This window comes from Podarcis filfolensis (genome assembly GCF_964270895.1).
Source record: "Podarcis filfolensis genome assembly, chromosome: 6".
Lineage (NCBI taxonomy): Eukaryota > Metazoa > Chordata > Lepidosauria > Squamata > Lacertidae > Podarcis > Podarcis filfolensis.
The window spans coordinates 71,176,480-71,195,517 of NC_139609.1; the positions used below are offsets into that span (position 1 = coordinate 71,176,480).

At 42.9% G+C, this 19,038-nt stretch overlaps 1 long non-coding RNA gene across 1 annotated transcript in view; it reads right to left on the minus strand.

Moving 5' to 3' along the window:
* Positions 1–251: 251 nt before the first annotated feature.
* The window catches only part of LOC310764828, a 43,595-nt gene continuing 24,808 nt past the window's right edge, over positions 252–19,038 (minus strand). Inside the window, exon 3 of the long non-coding RNA XR_014549242.1 lies at positions 252–1,034. This is a non-coding gene — a long non-coding RNA (uncharacterized lncRNA). The remainder of the gene's footprint in view (positions 1,035–19,038) is intronic.

Here is a 19,038-nt window from a genome sequence, read left to right on the forward strand (position 1 = left end):
CTCATGATTAGTAATGCATGGGTAATAAGAGCTGCACATGGTGGACCCTTTCGGCACACACTCCTGGCCTTATCTTTCTTATAGGGTTGTTTAGAATAGTGAGGGGCAGGGAAATCCATTTGTATATGCCATTTTGAGACCACCAAACCTAAAAAGAGCAGATACATTTAAAACAAAACAAAAATAATACAGAACAGACACTCATGGCAAAAACCCATTTATCCAGGTGGAACTAAAATGTCTTGGAATTGTTTCCAGAAAGTGCAGATAGTGAACACTTCTTGAATCTTGACACGAATGTTATTTATGACTTCCCCCCAGCCAAAGCCAGGAAAAGGAGAAAAAATAATTGAAAAAATGAGTGTAGTGAATGATTTATGTTTGAAGATTTTCTTTTGATTTGATTTGAATATATTTGTTAATCTTAGATACTTTGTTGTATCCAGTGCTGTGTGACTGGGTTCTGCTGGTGCAACAGGACTTCTGTTTCCTCTCTTTCACCTCCATGCTCCCCAAATCTGTTCTGGAACACCCACACCCCAGTCCTCCAGAGCTCAGAATTGACCTACTGAAGTGAATTTTGAGGGCACAAAAGGACTGGAGGGGACAGGAAAGGAAAAGGAAGTTCCACATGGAAATCTCTTGCACCAGCAGAGTGACAGCATTGGATAGAGCCCCTTATGATGATTATCTTTTTGTACAGCCTGTTTGTTTTCCATATGGACAAGCCCAAATTTCAAAGATGGAACATCCTGGGGCCTTCAGCTCTCCTTCAGCATCACAACACGTTTTCGTGAGTCTGGCAACTGAATTTGAATTCCGTTATTACAATATTGTCTTAATAGTCTGTATTAAGATGCAGTCTACCAAATGGAGGTATTCAGTCCAAAGTTACCCATTACCCACTCTGGGTTTAACGGAAATTTCTGCTAAGCAGAGTAAGAGCTCAGCTAACCTTCCTTTCAAATTAAGTACCAGAATTTGTTGCCTTGAGGAAAATGTTGACAAGAAAGAGCTTCAGGTTCAGCGTTTATCTGGAGAATAAGGAAGAATGAAAATAGCACAGGTAAACATGCATTATTAAACAAAATTTTATGTAAGGCATATTTCAGAACAGCGCCTTGGGTCTGCAGATGACCTTGGATATTAGTATCAGCTCTATGAGTGCTTTGCCAAGCGGCACTTCTCTTCAGAAAACCTGTGCAAAGCAGAAGAAGATACCTGGGGTTGTATTCAACTAACTTTTACTCAGAATTGACCCACTGAAGTGAATGCACCTAAAAGTTAGTTGAAGGCAACCCTATGCCATCTTGAGAGGTTTAAGTACATAAGAACTTAAGATGAACTTTGATGGATCAGACCAACGGACTATTTAGTCCACCATTCTATTCTCACAATGGCTAACATCATCATCATTTGCCTGCCCTTCACCCAGGGCAGGTCACAACCATTTAAAATACAACATTAAAAGCAATGTAAAATGTATCACAATCACAAGAGAAGTGGGGCTGTTAAAAATATACATCTCAGGTGTCAACAACAACCACGTTAAAGGGCCTTCAGCATTTGATGAAAACTGTAGAGTGAAGGTGGAAGAGCTACTTCTGTGGAGAGGTAGTGCTACTACTTAGGGGCTGCCACAGAGAGTGTCCCTTCCTGGACCACCACCACTCAAGTTTCTACAGGTGGTAGAACTACCAAGAGGGCCTCCTCTGTTGACATTAACACCCAAGAGTGTCTGCAGGGGAAGAGGCAGTCTTTCCGATATCTGGGGCCTAGATAAAGGTACCCAACAACAATGTAATTTATGTAATTAATTACGTAAGTTACAAAATGTTGCCACAATGGACAGCAGTACAAATAACATCATTTTTGGTGGAAGACAATCTGCAGAAGAATGGAAACAGCGTTGCATGTGATGAATACAGGACAGAATGGAAAGTGATGCCTTCTTACATTCCTAGCTGTAGCTCAGTGGTGGAGCTCATGGTCTGCATTCAAAAGGTCCCTCGGTCAGTCTTTGGTATCTCCAGGTAAGACTGGGAAAGATCCCCATCTGAAATCCCAGAATGCTGCTGTCAGTTAGTATAAACCAGGGTTTCACAAACTTGGGTCTCCAGATGTTTATGGACTACAGTTATCATCCCTGATATCACCATCTTGCTAGCTAGGGATGATGGAAGTTGTAGTCCAAAAACAGCTGGAAACCCTAGTTTTTGAAACCCTGGTGTAGACCATAAAGAGTTAGATTGGTCATTGGTCTGTCTTGGTACAAGGTTGCTTCTATGTTCCTCTTTTGGAGCTAAGCTAACATGAGAAACGGGCATGTGAAAAAGAAGCTGAGGAAATGCAAGCTATGAAACTGCGCTCGCATTTCTTGAATTTTGTGATGTGACAGATGAAATGTAACTAGTGTGCCCAGAGACTGGAAGGTCTGTCAATGAAAAAAAGCATATATTTCATTAAAGTTATCTCTTCTTTCTTGGGTGTCAGCTCTAAATGAGAGAAAGGTTTTTTTCCTTCTCTGATTGTATACATGCCCCTTGATTTATATTCTTTACGGCATTTTTATGAGCTTCTTTAGCACATCATACAGCGTAATAACAGCACAGTAATTGTGTTGGCTCCATGTCCTGGCACTTAATTATAATCCTGTCATTGGCATTTGCCAGCTTGTCTAACAGAATAACCTTGCCATGTGGCTGACATCCAACTTCCAAAAACAAAACAAAAGAGAGAGTTGAGGAATAAAGAAAGTGGGGAAATATACATGTGTTCCTGACAAATAAACCACATGTGCTTGAAGTTTGCGAGGGCACTTCATGAGGACGCAACTTCCTGCAGGCTGCTTGTGCATTTGCTAAGCAGGAATTGTGTTTGACAGCAAGACCCACCTTCAGAGTTCCAGAAAGGTAGAAGGGAGTCAAAACATGTTAAGTAGTCATCAGTTGTTTTCAAGTACCGTTTTGACTTTTAAGGGGCAAAAGCTCATTAGACCCACAAAGATTCAAGGCTGGAGCAAGACAACGTTTCAATGTCTATATCTGATGCCTTCATGATTTGCTTCAAAAGACTGAGTTCTTTCCCCTTTGCTTTCTGTATATTCAAATGTTTTGAAGACATGTATAGCAAGAGAAACAGCCATAGTTTAAAGTAGGAAGAATGACTTCCAGATTTGAAATTTGTCGGTCTATAAGATGATCCTCTCTCCTCTCATAATCATTTCATCTCCTTTCCTAAGCTAATTTTTAGTAATTGTGTGGTTTCATAACTGCGCTCCTTTGGGCAGAAGGGTGGGATATAAATAATAAAATAATAAAGAAAATAAATGGTAACGACATTGTATAGTTGGGCAAAGAGGGTTGGTTCGTAAATGACAGCTCAAGTGTGGCTGTGTGAGGTACTGAAATGGACAAGGAGAAGGTGAAAGGGACTTGCAAATACAGTCCAGGCCTCAGCCTTGAAGTGGACAACTGAGAGAGCCCAAAAGGTTAAAAATTACTATATGTGCATGTAGACTGAGAGAAGATGTCATAGGAGGGGAGAAAAATAGTTTGTAAGGCATAGGGAGGAGGGAAAAATCTCTGACGTGCACAGTGGCAGGATTTCTGGCAGGCAAGCTTTTGAAATAGGGGTGAAGCTGGAAGTAGTGTAAATAATATTTCTACAGCTGTAAATTCCTGGCATTTTTGAGATTGAGTAATCGTGGAAAGCCCTTCATGCATCAAGGTTTGGAAAGGGGCCACAAAAATGAAAGAGCAACTCCCCATTGGGTTCTTACTAGCATGTGTGTCATGGGCTAAGAGTCAGCTTCACCGGCTGGTGTGATTCCACCTGCAGCTGATTAGCCTTCAAGGAAACAGAGGAGAAGGCACTGATGAGAACCAGCTGGCTTCATCCTTCTTAAGCAGAGCCAAATGCTGGAAACACTGCTAGTAGTTCCTGGCTCTACCTTGCAGCTTCCTGCTCATCTTGACCCTGGACCCCATAATTATTGGATTCCCTGACCCCTGGAATTGCTGTTTGCCTGACCCTAAGACTGGACCTGACTTTGGATGCTGACTCAGCCTCCAGGCAAGTACACCTCAGAGTTGTTTCCGGTTGGTTGGCCTTCTGCTCTACTGAGCCCTGCATGTTGTCACTCAGCAACAGGACTAGGACAGTGTGCTTTGCAGCTTAAGCAAAGTTTTGAAAAATGGGGAAGGGGGAGGAGAAAGAGGAAGAGTGGCAGGACATCTATGGCCAGACACAAAAGTCATGAGGCTCTGGCCCCCCCCACCCCCGCAACACCCCTAGCAATGCATGTCTGCTGGTATCTTTAAACTGAAAAGACATTGCCCTTGAGGGAAAAAATTGTCAAGGAGAAAGGAAAGAAGACAAACAGGGGGAAGCAAAAGAAAATCTGGCCTAATATATAGGTCCCATGCCCACCATGCATCTAGAGCACTATTATGCCCAGCTGTGGAGACTCCCAGGAACTAGAGTTTAAGGGTGTAGGGAATTGCAGTGGTGAGTGATGCACCTGCAACAAACTACAGTCTCCAAGTTTACTCATGACTATTAAAGCGACTCAGTAGTGCTTTCAATGTGTGGTGTGGATATGACCTTAGACCAGTTAGAACAATTGTGTGTTGGTGGAACCTGAACCAGCCACACAGAACTGTATTCCACATGGTTGTCTCCACAGCAAGAGTCAGTAGGACGTGGCATGGAATGAAATGAGGAGAAAGTTATGTGAATCCTGCAAGGCCTTGCTCTCTCTTTCAGACATTTCCACCAAGCCTGGAAGGCTAGGGGTCTGATTGACTCCAGCTATAATATGCAGCTCCGAAGGCTAAGACTGCTGCTGCTGCTGAAAGTACCTAGAGAGCATGTGAGTCGGGCAAGATCTGGCCCCTGGTCGTTTCTATCAAGCCTAGGAGGGATAGGGTGATGACTGACGGCAATTTCCAATGCTCTTGCTACAGAAGATGCCAATAATGCTTTTCTTACGTTTAGGGCTTGCCTTTTAACATCGATGGTTTTGTAAGGATTCAAAATCATGTTTATTATTTATGACTGTGTCGATCTATTTATGACTATGTTTAATTGGCACTGTATAATGATGATGGTGATAATGATGAAGGAATAGGGAAAGAGGCAGGAAATATTGGGAAGGGAAAGGACCCTAGCAAGCTGTCTTATAGTGAGTCATCTTATATTGGTCCATCTAGCTCAGTATTGTCTACATTGAATAGCAGTAGCTCTCCAGGGTTTCAGGAAGGAAAAATTCCCAGCCCTACCTGCATATACTGGGGACTGAACCTGGGACCTGGTGCATGCAAATAGGTGCTCTACCATTAAGCTATGGCCCTTCTTCTTTTCCTGAACAATCTTTGCTACTTCAGAAAGTTCAATCTTGAATATTAAGAAAGCTGAAATCCTGCCCTCGGCACCAAAGTTCTCTGGGACTTAATGCATGCAGAATGAATATGTAAAATGTCTGTAGTGCTGCCAGGAATGAGATCACTTAAAGTGCTTTCTTCCTGACTTTGGCTATTCTAAAGACCAGGGTGAGGGTCTTGAAGATAAGAGGTAACAGAATGATAATCAGCAATACTGGAATACCAGCCTTTGGTTTGAAGTGACACCTATTCAATAACTCCTGCTTTGACCAGGGACAGGGAAGAAATTTATTTCCGTCTACATTTGAAGGTGAACTTCCCGAAACAATATGCAAACTGATTCACAGCCGTGAAATTCAAACTTCTCTAAATTTTGCAATGCAGTTCTCCAGCCAAGTACAAAAATGTGTTTACTAGTGTAAAGTGTGTATTGAGATGCATATATTGGTGAAAATAGCAGGCAAAGATGCATTATATTAGGGAAATTACTTTGTGAAAATACGCATAGTAGGAGAAATTCACACTAGAATACTGGTGAATTTCCATGAGGACATTTAAAAAAAAAAGCAAGCTGATGTCAAAGTTTGGAGAACTGAACATGAGACTAGAAAAATGAGAAACAAAGAAACTGAAATTGATATTTTTACCCATCCTTAGTTTAAAGGTAAAGGGACCCCTGACTATTAGGTCCAGTCAAGGACGACTCTGAGGTTTCACGCTTATCTCACTCTATAGGCCGAGGGAACCGGCATTTGTCTGCAGAGAGCTTCTGGGTCATGTGGACAGCATGACTAAGCTGCTTCTGGTGAAACCAGAGCAGTTCACGGAAACGCCGTTTACCTTCCCTCCAAAGCAGTACCTATTTATCTATTTGCACTTTGACGCGCTTTCGAACTTCAAGGTGGGCTGGAGCAGAGACTGAGCAATGGCAGCTCACCCCGTCATGGGGATTCGAACCGCCGACCTTCCAATCAGCAAGCCCTAGGCTTAGTGGTTTAGACCACAGCGCCATCTTAAGAGAGATGCTGAAACTCTTGAATAAAAACTGGAACTGAATTAACAGTGTCTGCCGTTCCCCTCTGTTGCTGCTGTTGTAGCTGCTGCTGTTTTGTTTTTATAAAAAAATAATACAAAGTTAGTTCCTTCTTTTCCCAAGTAGCTAAAATATTTGAGTCAACCTACAGATTGGATGGGCTGCAAAGAGGAGAAACCCCCACAGTGAAGTGATAAGACCCAATCAACACTCTTGAGCACAACAGAAAGATGAAGGGTTTGTTTTTCCTCTTTCTGCGTAAAGAGGGGAAAAAACATCAAGGAACAAAATCACTTTGTAAAAAAATCAAACTTGTCATATACTCGAGATCTAAGGGAAAAGTGCAGATAGAGAAAAGGGCAGGTTGCATCATTGGCGGGCGCAGTCTGTGCCATTTGTATATGGGAGGGCTAAGAAGGGCTGCCCTCTTGGGCTTGCTTTGTAGCTATTGTGCATTGTATAATCAAGGTCCCTGGAGTTCGAGGGAAGGGTTGTCCCACTGTAACAAGGACATGTGCGATGCTGCAGACAATATGCTGTGCATTTATTTAACGTTTGCTGCCATAGGCAGTCCAAGTTATTTCCACCATCACATCATGCTAATGTAAAGGAACTATTTGGAAACAACAGAAAGCCAGCTCGCCCAATATCATGATACAATGCAGTCACAATAATGACAGCTCTTAAAATAATAATGCAGTGGAGCCAGAGCAGCAGTTCGGTGGGTAGAGGTAGTATCATACAGTCCAGATAACATGTTCAGAGAATCTTAGGCTGCAGTCTTATACTTGCACTTATCTAGGAACAAGTCCTATTAAACGCAGAGGGAATTACTTCTGAGTGCACATCTATTTGGCATTAACCTGCATCTGAAGTAGCCACTCTGCCTCATACTCATCTCCTCTGCTTTGGCAGGAGGAGGAGGAGGTGATTCAGCTGCACCACCTTAGAATACAGGTAAAGGATCTCATTTCTCATTGTTAAACAATAACCCCTCCAAGCAGAAATCCAGCATAGCAGGCAAGGGGGCTGGCTAGAACATTTATCTCTGTTGTACTATCATATCTGAAGTGTGCAGGGACACAAAAACCTATACCCAGAACAAACTTAGTTGGTCTCTAAGGTGCTACTGGACAATTTTTTTAATTTATTTCGACTGCGTCAGACCAACACGGCTACCTACCTGAATCTCTGTTGTACTAGTTTCCCATTTGCAGGGACATGGTTTCTTTCTTTGTTTTACATGTGGAACATTCAGAAGTAGTTCTCCCATCTATAAGTAGTGCAGTCTATCCACCCAGCATTCTTACAACAGTCTGTAAAGTATGGCTAGGTCAGCATCGGGGATCATTGGGCATCAACTAATGCCCACAACCCTGCAAGGAAACCACTGCCAACCTCCAGAGGCTCCTGGCATCTTCCACTTGCCTTGCACTGTCTCTCTGGGGCCAAAAGGAGAGTGAAAGCAATGGGCAACAGTGGCAGCTGTGAGTCAGATACAGAGCAGAGCACTGGAGGCATTTTGCTCGAGAACCCACCCACCAAAAAACCTGGAGTCAGATCTGAAAGTAGAGTATTATTGTGAGAGGCTAGGAAATAATGGTGTTTTTTTTGTAGGCCGCTTGCAAGTTCAAAGCCAAGGTTCAATTTGAACCAGGGACTTTCTGGCTCGGTTTATAGCAACCATACCACAGGATCTTTGGGTGTGTCTGAGTGCAATAAATCACCCTCTAACAAATAGGACAATGTTACCTTTACCTGTCTGAAGATACCCCATACTATAATTGAATTCCTTAGCAGAGACAGCAACAGTGCAGTTGATGCACTGCTGGCAATGGATTAATCTTTCATTCCTGATCACTGTTTCCTCCAGCTGGATGGTTTTTAAGCAAAGAGAGAAGGTGGTTCTGGAGCTGCCATTGCCCACACTGTTACTATTTTGGAGTAAAAAGGGGCATTAGTTTGCAGGTTGATGACACGACTCAATAGCAGAAGCAAAGACCCTCTGGAACTGCTAAGACTAGGCAGGTTCAGTGCTCCAAGATGCAGAGCAAAGAGGCTTAGGAAAGTGTCATGATCCCAGTGGGCCAAATGTCAGTACTGATTACCTGGTGTGTGTGGTTGCCTCTTTTTCTCTTGTGCCTTTAATAGCTTCATGGCAGGCAGAAATTCAACAGAAATGCCTCCATTGCGTATTCCTCTTGGGAATACTGCATCTGTTAGCTTTCTGACTCAGAAGGTAAAACAGGCATGCAATCACCACCACCACCACTACTACTACTAGTAGTAGTAGTTTTCAAGACACTGTTGAGTCCAAAAATGTAACTGAGAATTTTGCTGCTGCTGTTCTCATTTAAGAACTGAAACAAGAAGAGCTGTTAAAACACAGAAAACTCCCTCAGTTGCTGTGATAACATGATCTAAACCACTTCATCGTATGAATTCTGAATTGTTAGTACCTGTCAACTTGCAACTTAGCAAAAAAGAAGTCTAGGATCGTATTGAGGTTTTGTTGTTGTTTTTCTGTGGTGAAATCCCTCTGCATTTCATTTTATGATTGCCGAACTTTCTAAATAAAATTCCAGTATACAAAGTGTAAAACATATGGAAACCACACAACTCGAGTTGATATGCCAGTTCTCTTCTCAGACAAGAGATGAGACAAGGCAATTGCTCAGAAAGGCTGCATCTGTTCTGAGTTGGCTCTAGTGAGTTTCACACTGCAGCTAAGAGACTTAATGTGACTAGGAACTTTCCATTTCCAGGCCTGAGTATGATCATGTTACTCAGTAGTTAAGCTCAGTATTAGGGTATCTTGTAAACAGTGTCTACTGATAGTTGGCCAGTTCTGTGGCCATTTTCAGGAGATTCCTTCCATGCAATTGTAACTGTGTGGAGGGTAAAATTGGGTGTCGTCACCTACTGACCCCACCCCAGGTGTTCATCACCTACTGACCCCACCCCACCCCTCTCAGGACTCCTCCCTCCCCCACCCACAAGCTCCAGGATCCCTGATTTATTTTATTTACATGCATTTCTCCAAAGTACAGTGGTGGTGGTGGTGGTTGTTTAGTCGTTTAGTTGAGTCCGACTCTTCGTGACCCCATGGACCAGAGCACGCCAGGCACTCCTGTCTTCCACTGCCTCCCGCAGTTTGGTCAGACTCAAGTTTGTAGCTTCGAGAACACTGTCCAACCATCTCGTCCTCTGTCGTCCCCTTCTCCTTGTGCCCTCAATCTTTCCCAACATCAGGGTCTTTTCCAGGGAGTCTTCTCTTCTCATGAGGTGGCCAAAGTATTGGAGCCTCAGCTTCACGATCTGTCCTTCCAGTGAGCACTCAGGGCTGATTTCGTTAAGAATGGATGCGTTTGATCTTCTTGCAGTCAATGGGACCCTCAAGAGTCTCCTCCAGCACCATAATTCAAAAGCATCAATTATTCGGCGATCAGCCTTCTTTATGGTCCAGCTCTCACTTCCATACATCACTACTGGGGAAACCATAGCTTTAACTATACGGACCTTTGTTGGCAAGCTGATGTCTCTGCTTGTTTGTTTGTTTGTTTGTTTGTTTTGAAGTACAGTGGTACCTCAGGTTAAGTACTTAATTCGTTCCGGAGGTCCGTTCTTAACCTGAAATTGTTCTTAACCTGAAGCACCACTTTACCTAATGGGGCCTCCTGCTGCTGCCACGCCGCTGGAGCCCAATTTCTGTTCTCATCCTGAAGCAAAGGTCTTAACCTGAAGCACTATTTCTGGGTTAGCGGAGTCTGTAACCTGAAGTGTATGTAACCTGAAGCGTATGTAACCCGAGGTACCACTGTATGGATGTTTGAGGCAGGGGGTAGCAGGGGATGTGGAGGTCTGGCTGATCTCTCCCTTCAATGATTATGGAGAGCAGCAAGGGCAATCTCATCCTAGGCAGAGAAGAATGTTCTGCAGAGTTGGAATGGCTTGAGCACAAATCGGGAGAAAAGAGGCAGCAGATGCAGCAAAAGGGAAAGGTGTTAGGAAGGAGTTGCTCCATTGCAAAATTTAATAAACCTCAGATTGAGGAAGAATTTCCATTAGCAGCTAGAATATGAACTGTATGGTTGTTATATATCATTGCTTTTTGTTAATATCATCATCCAGCAAATTACATCAGGGAAAGACAAAAGCCTGTTTAATAAAATATAGCAATTCTGGTGTCTACATCAATTTTCTATACATGCTATTTCCTTTATTACCTTTCCTTTCTACTGGTATCATTAATTAGGGCATCTATTGAAAGCAGTTTGCATTAGGTTTTTTAGTACAGAAATGTTCATCATAACGTTTTGTTTGATCCTTTAGAAATTCAGATATCTTTTAATTTTCTAAAAACCTCATTTAATGTGATGGAAAATACCTAGCCACCAAACATTGACTCTCCCCCGCCCCACTCCAGTTGGTTGCTAGTGAGACTGACATTTCTGTATGATTCATGTGTAAAACTGAACATCATTTGGATGTAGCCAAAAATAAAATAAAAAGTGCAGTACAGATCCTCTCGAAAATTAGTTTGTGTGTAGGAGATATAAGTCTTTGAGCTTGTTTTAATTAAAATTGCACTAAAAATTGCAAGTATGATCATTGCAAGTGTGTGATGTGTAGTAATAGGATCAATATCAAAACTCTGGGGAATGTTTTGTACAGGATGTGAACTTTTATAGATCACCAAAGGACATATGATCTGGTCATGCCCTATAGTGGAGAGCCAATGTGGTGTAGTGGTTAAGAGCGGTAGTCTCGTAATCTGAGGAACCAGGTTCACTTCCCCGCTCCTCCACATGCAGCTGCTGGGTGGCCTTGGGCTAGTCACACTTCTCTGAAGTCTCTCAGCCCCACTCACCTCACAGAGTGTTTCTTGTGGGGGAGGAAGGGAAAGGAGAATGTTAGCCACTTTGAGACTCCTTTGGGTAGTGATAAAGCGGGATATCAAATCCAAACTCTTCTTCTTCTCTTCTATTCTGGGCAGAGGTCATTGCCAATATTAACTTGGTCGTGGAAAAATCCCTAAACTTCTCAGATGCCCATTCTATACTCAATTATATTCTAGAGCTGTGGGCCTTGATGGAGGGGCAACATAACTGGACTCTGCGTGGCCTGTTGCTGGCCAAATGGTTGGTCTTACTACACTGGAAGAAACATTTGTCCCAGCCGGTTGCTCAGTGGCAGAATACTTATCTCCTTTTGCAGCATATGAAAAAAGATGCTTTTAGCAGGTCGCACTAAGAGTAAACACCATGGCATTGGGGATCAGTACTTAGAATGATAGAATTTGAAGGGACCATGAGGACAATGGGATAGCTATGTTGGTAAGGGTAAAGGTAAAGGGTAAAGGGACCCCTGACCATTAGGTCCAGTTGCATACAACTCTGGGGTTGTGGCGCTCATCTCGCTTTATTGGCCAAGGGAGCCGGCGTACAGCTTCCAGGACATGTGGCCAGCATGACTAAGCCGCTTCTGGCAAATCAGAGCAGCACACAGAAACGCCGTTTACCTTCCCGCTGGAGCGGTACCTATTTATTTACTTGCACTTTGATATGCTTTCGAAGTGCTAGGTTGGCAGGAGCAGGGACTGAGCAATGGGAACTCACCCCGTCGCAGGGATTCGAACTGCCAACCTTCTGATCGGCAAGTCCTAGGCTCTGTGGTTTAATCTCAGGGTCATGGGTTTGAGCCCCACATGGGGCAAAAAGATCCCAGCACTGCAGGAGGGGTAGACCCTTGTGATCCCTCCCAACTCTGTGATTCTATGATCTTCTAGTCCAACCTGAAATGCAGGAATATTTTGCCCACCGTGGGGCTCAAACCCACGACCCTGAGGCAGAGAGTCTCATGCTCTACCATCTGAACTATCCCAGTTTGCATAAAGTATATGCTCAGTGAGCTCTGCTGGAGCCTATCTCCTCCCTTTTTTCCTTCTATCTCCCTCCCCCCACCAAACTCCCTTCCCCCTTTTAGTGTTGTTTGCACCGTATTTACTCTGTGATACTGCACAACCAATTGATGGCCATTGCTGGTCTTTCTCTTTCCTTTTATTGTTTTTATTCGTAGACCGTACTGTAAAGGAAGAACAATCAATAACATAAATAAATGAACAAAAGGGACTGACAGATTGGGTTGGGGGGGCTTTATTTATGAGTAACATCTCCATGAAGCCACATGGGTTGGGGTAGAATCTTCATTTCAAAGCGGGGTCATCTGAAACGCCAGAAAATATTAAGCAGGCTTGATGGGACCACAAGGTTTGCCAAACTTAAAAAAAAGAGTATTTAGGGAGGGAAACCCCCAAAGGGTAAGACCCCAAAACAGGCCAATGAGAACTTGGTGACTACAGAATGCTAATGGACTGAAAAAAAGGGTAGGAGAAGGAATAGAATGAAGTACCCTGGGAAAGAGGATGGTTGGTTGATCAGGAACAAGAACAAAGATAATGGATTTGGATAGATGAATGCCTTTAGCATTCTTGTGCATTTTTAAAAGTTTGCTCTATGGTTTTCTGAGTTTATTTTGGAAAACTTCCTTTAAAAAACAACAGTATTATGCACAGACAGTGTGGTGTAGTGGTTCATGTTTTGGTCTAGGACCTGGGAGAGCAGGCTTCACATCCCCACTCATTCATGAAGCTCATTGAGTGACCTTGGCCAGTCAAACCCTCTCAGCTTAACCTACGTTGCAGGTTTGGTATGAGGATAAAATGGGAAGAACTATGTTTCCGCCTTCGTCTTCTTAGAGGAAAGGTGGAGGAATTGGAAGATGTAGGAGTTACACTTTAAAAGAATTCTTTAAACAGATTTTAAACTGCAACTTCTTTTAAACAAAAACTGGGGTCCACTATTATTATTTTTGAAAGCCTTCCTTAAACTTCATACTGAGCATTTCATTCACAACATGTACCAAGTTAAGATGACTCCAAGGACCCAGAATAATGACTATCCAGTCCTTTGTCAGACACACATTTCCTGCTCTGCTCTGAACCATATCATACATTTTTGGAGTTACTGTATTCTGGGTCACTGGCCAATGAGTTCTGTAGACCTGATGGTATATTTAGAATGCACAAACCGGTGCGGATCTCTCATGAATAATGCATCGTGCAGTTATCACACATCAGCAATCACTGCAGAGGCCGCTACTCCATTTCCAAGGTGTATTCACGTTATGCCTTCGCAAGCCAGGCAAGCGAGCCAGAGCTAGCTAGGAGAATGTTTCTGCCTCTCAATGAAACAGATTTTTAAAGGAGATATCAGGGCTGAAAAGGAGCTCTTGAGTCAACTTTAATGACCTGCCTGTAGCTGCCTCCAGGGCCCTAGAGGAGTGAGTTGCGTGAATAAAACTGACACGATCAGCTCTCCTGTGATGCCAGGTGGGGCATGGTGGATGGTGTGTTCTGGAGCATAGCAGAGCCAAGAAGCAGCAGCTCTTTCGTTTCCAGCGGGAAGAGGGAAGGCCTGGGGTGCCAATGGGAGCTTCCCTCCTGCTGCAAATGGCAGGTGTAGTAGGAAAATTCTGAATGGGACTCCCTTACACAGTTCAGATCCAGCTCTCACACAACCCCTCCTGCACCATCTCTCTCTCTCTCTCTCTCTCTCTCTCTCTCTCTCTCTCTCTCTCTCTCTCTGTAAAGAGATGTTCTACCACTGAGTTAAAGCACTCCTCCAAGCTCCTTCTCCCCATAGGTAAAGCATATCAGGTGCCACTTTAATCAAATAGAGGAAGTGAATGCTTTTGTTTTTTATGATTGCTGCTGCTGTTATGGTTTACAGTGGCTGCTCTTAAGTTTTATAGCTGCCATTTCAATGTTTTACATGCTTTTTTGTTTTGTTGTTCAGCATACTTTCGCAGTTTGTCTTTCATTTTGGTAAGCTGCTTTGCTAGGTGGAAAATAGGAGGGTGAGGGTGATTGGAATACAACTGCTGCCTTGTTGCTCAGAGAAGGGCTTTTCATACCCCCCCTTGCCATTGCAGCCCCCAGTATTTCCCTCAAATGTGAATCCAAACAGTTGAAGGATAAAGTTACCGTGGTTTTATCTTTATACTCCCTTCAAGCTTATTTCATGTTTCACTTGTGCTGGTATTTTATGCGTAAATGTGTTTGTAAACATTTATTATACTGGATGATAGCAAGTAGGTGCTTTCAGCGATGTGAAATTTACACCTACTTAGGACTTATTAGATATTTTCATAAAAGTGATGATGAATGTCAAACCATGACATCTTGTATTTTGCATATCATTTAAGTTCCCTTTTGTTGCCTGTGAACACAGTACCTCTCTCACATCTGTTTGGAGATGGAAGAGCTGGAACTCTTTATTTAAATGGATAATCATCCCTGTAGCTTCCCGGATGCACGTTCAGTTGCAATTATTCTCAAAGTGTACAGCACAATGCTATGCACCTTCACTCCAAAGGAAAATTCATTGAGTTACATGGGGCTGATTACAAAGTAGGGGTGCACAGGAATCTTAGGCAGAAAGGAGGGGAACCTTTTTTCGGTCCAAGGACCAACTCTCTTTCTGAGCAGCCTTCCAGGTGTTGCAGATATTAAGATTGTGCAGTTCGAAGTGACCGGAAGCATAAGAACTGACTACTTCCTTTTGGAAGTAATCATTGTCCAGGCCCATAAAAGTAGTATTCAAACTTTTATTTGCAAAACTCTTTAAAAACAGAACATAAGCAACAAAGATACATCCAAAAAATAACCATACAATATTTTGTACTGTCCAGCACAGGCTTACAAAATATGAAATAATCCAAACAGACCTAGAAGCAGAGGTCTGTCTCTCCCCACACTCTGCATTTGAGCCTCCATTGAAAGGGAAGGATTTTGTCTGTGTGCCCAGATGGCTGACAGACCATAGAACTTCTCACTTGTGGAGCGGTAACCCATATTTGATGTGGTCATATGGGGATCCTTAACCCAGGATTGACCCTGATGAAGTTATCAGCCAGCAACTGAGTTGGCTGATCTCAGATACTTACCCATTGCCCCTAAGCCAAACCTTCTTACATCTGTAATCTACAGAGTTGTGGCCATTTCGACCCCCAAAATGTTGTCATGTCACTTATTGCTTCCAATGCTCCTCCCCCAGTTACCCGAGGCTGACTGCACCGGAGCCCACAAGTGATGCACTTCAGAATTCTGTCATCTCAAGGGCCTCATTCTGTAGAACTATACACTGACTCCAATATAGAAAATAGAAATCTTATGTAAATACTGTGTGTGCAGATGTCGCACACCACCCCCCGACTGCAATATTACTGGGAAAGATACAGACTAGGCAGAGGAAATGATTAGAGGATGTCAAAGGCAGTGGTACATGGAGGGACTTCAGAAAGTAGGATAGTTGAGCTTACAAAGGAGAGATGAATGGGAGGGGATGATGAATGTCACAAACTTATATCTGACACGGTGGCAAAACCTTCATGAAATGCATGGAGGAAACTTTTATGTTCACACCAAGCAGACAGCACTTCATTTTATCAAAATCTTGTAAAGAAAGTGGGCGGAAGGGGGCAGGGGAAGAGAAGGAAGCTTCTTGAAGCCACAAAAGTGTTGAATGAAAATTCAAGGCTGAGTTACCATTTGCATTATTTGAAGTAGTGATTTCAAGGAGTTTGAAAGCTTATGCTGAAATTATTTCTGGAGGTTATTGGAAGGTGCGATGGAGCTGAGGGAGTCTTTCCCTACTGGAAGACCAAGTCAGGCTGAACCTAGGTTGTCCAGCTGCCGGGCAGGAGCAGTTTTTATTTTATTTTTTATTTGCATTTTTTTTAAAAAAAAATCAAATCTACAACTGACAACATCAAGCAAAAATACCATGGCAACGTGTTAATTTAAAGCAGAGTCCCGTGCACAGCAGAAGGATGAGGAGTACGTGCTGCATACTCTATATTGCTTTATTTATAGTTCAAAGCAAGTATATTACAGAAAGACATCTTGCCTCTGCCGGAGCAGAGAAATGCATCCTCTCTCCTCGTCAGCTCGGAGAGAATCACCAAAGTGAAACTGCAAAGAACAGTGAAAAACAGGAAACCAGTGTACGTCACATCCAGTCTCCCTTTCCCGTGAGAAACTCCAACAGTACAGACTGTGGAATGTAAACACCTGTCTCGTGACAAACCCTTTCGCTGCACAGTGAAGGAAAGCAGAAACCAACATCCTCCCCCTTTCTGTGAACATCACTGGGCAGCGTGTTCGTACAATATCAGTACAAACCCAACTTTTGCACATAGGTACAGTGTTGATCCCTGGATTCAATCTTGGACAATACATCAGCAGGAATTTCATTACCTGGCATATAGGACACCGTTACGAGTCCCTTCTGAATACATTCCCTAGCATGCTGCAACTTTAATTGCAAGTGCTTTGTGCTTTGCTTATAACCTTCAGACTTCAGCAAAGCTAAACATGCTTTGTTGTCCTGGTAAACCCGGATTGGACATTTGACAGGAATTTTCATATCTTTGCACAATTGTATTAACCATTCACAATCCTTAAGTGAATAAGACAGTGCATTCAGTTCGGCTTCACAAGAACTTAAGCTAACTGTTGTTTGCTTCTTGCATGACCAATCAAACAGACCCTGATTGTACATGTAGCAAACTCCAGACGTACTTTTCTTGTCTGTAGTGTCACTTCCAAAACTTGCATCTGCAAATATCTCAAGACCACCAGACTTTCGATTGTTAAATCTCAGTCTGTAATGCATAGTGCCTTTCAAATACCGCGCTATGCGTTTCAGAGCTTTCCAATCCTTGATACTAGGATTGTTGACTTGTCTGCTCAGCAAATTACAGCTAACAGCAATGTCTGGTCTTGAACATCTGGCAATGAAGTTTAGCTTGCCTAGCACACTTCTGTACAATGTAGTGTCAGAAAATGCTTCTTCAGTGTCATCTATCTGATAACCTGTTGTCATCGGTGTGTCTACAGGGTTAGCATCCATCAGATTTAGTTTGCTTAACACATCAGCAATTTTCCGTGACTGGTGTACTAGAATGATACCATCTTGATCTCTCTCTATTTCCAGAGATAGGTAGTTGTTTACCTCACCAAGATCTTTCATGTCAAAGTGCTCTTTCAGTTGAGCTAGGGCGTTATTGTACATTGCGACATCTTTCCAAAAGAATAATAAATCATCAACATAAAACAAACAGTACAGTTTCTTTTGCCCCTCCTCTTTGACAAATACACATGGATCAGCTTTCCCTTGCTGAAAACCTAGAGAAAACAATACTTCAGTGAGTTTTGTGTGCCAACACCGTGCACTTTGTTTGAGACCATAAAGGGATTTCTTCAGAGCACAAACAAATCCCTGTTTTACCTGTACGCCATCAGGTGGAAGCATATAAAGTGATTCATCTAGAGATCCATACAGAAAAGCTGTATTAATATCATGGTGACTAATGTGTAGATTTTCCTCTGCAGCTAGCTTGAGCATAAGCCTTATGCTTTCATACCTCACTGTGGGTGAGTAGGTCTCGTGATAGTCTTCACCTGGTACCTGTGCAAAACTTCTGGCTACCAATCTGGCTTTGTGTCTGACTATCTTGCCATTTTGATCTGTCTTCGCTTTGAAGACCCATTTGCTTCCAAGCAGTTTCATTCCTGGAACTACTGGAACTAGCTCCCATGTTTTGTTCCTGTCTAAGGAATCAAGTTCAGCCTTCATGGCATTTAACCATGGCTCAGCTTCCTTTGAATCCAAACCCTGGATTTCTTGGAAACTAGAAGGTTCAAATACCTTCTTGGAGCTTTTAACAGCTGTTACTGCTATCGTAGCAAATTCATCAGCAAATCTCTTTGGAGGTCTGCCTTTTGTGGCTCTCTGTGACCTACGAATTAGCCTTAAGTCTTCAACACTCTCCTCTTCCTTCTTAGGAGAAAAACGACCTATTGTGAACAATGGTTCCTCCAATTCTTGATCAGAGCTTTCAGAGGGTCGCATAGAGGCTTTCGCACTCTTGAAATCCTCTGAATCACCCGATTCAGTTTCAGATTCAGACTCAGAACCTTCATCAGTGGGTGTGGGTTGTTGTGGCTGCTTTTGACTTTCCTCAGTCTCATCACCGTCATCAGGATAACATTGGAAAATTCCCACATTCTCCCCCCACTTTGCATTGTACTCAACACTTCTCGTGAGCTTAATTGCCTTAGAGTCAGTCATCATTATTCTGTAAGACCCTTTCTGATAACCTAGAAAGATACCATGCAATCCACGCTTGTCTAACTTGGAATTTTGTGGTGAATGAACCCACATGTCAGAACCAAAAATTTTCATGTGTTTAATGTATGGCTTCTTGCCAAACATCTTCTCATAGGGGGTACAACCAATCGCTGAAGATAACCTGCGATTGTAACTGTAAACAAAACACGAGAGAGATTCGGCCCAATAACTCTCTGGAAGATTGGCATCATGCAGCAAGGTTTTTAACCCTTGAAGCAATGTCTGATTTGCCCTTTCCGCAAGTCCATTCTGCCATGGCGAGCGAGGACTAGACAAATCGTGTTGAATTCCTTTCTCAGTCAGAAAAGCTTCAAACTGCTGAGAAGTGAATTCTCCCCCGCGATCACTGAAAAGAGTCTTTATCTTC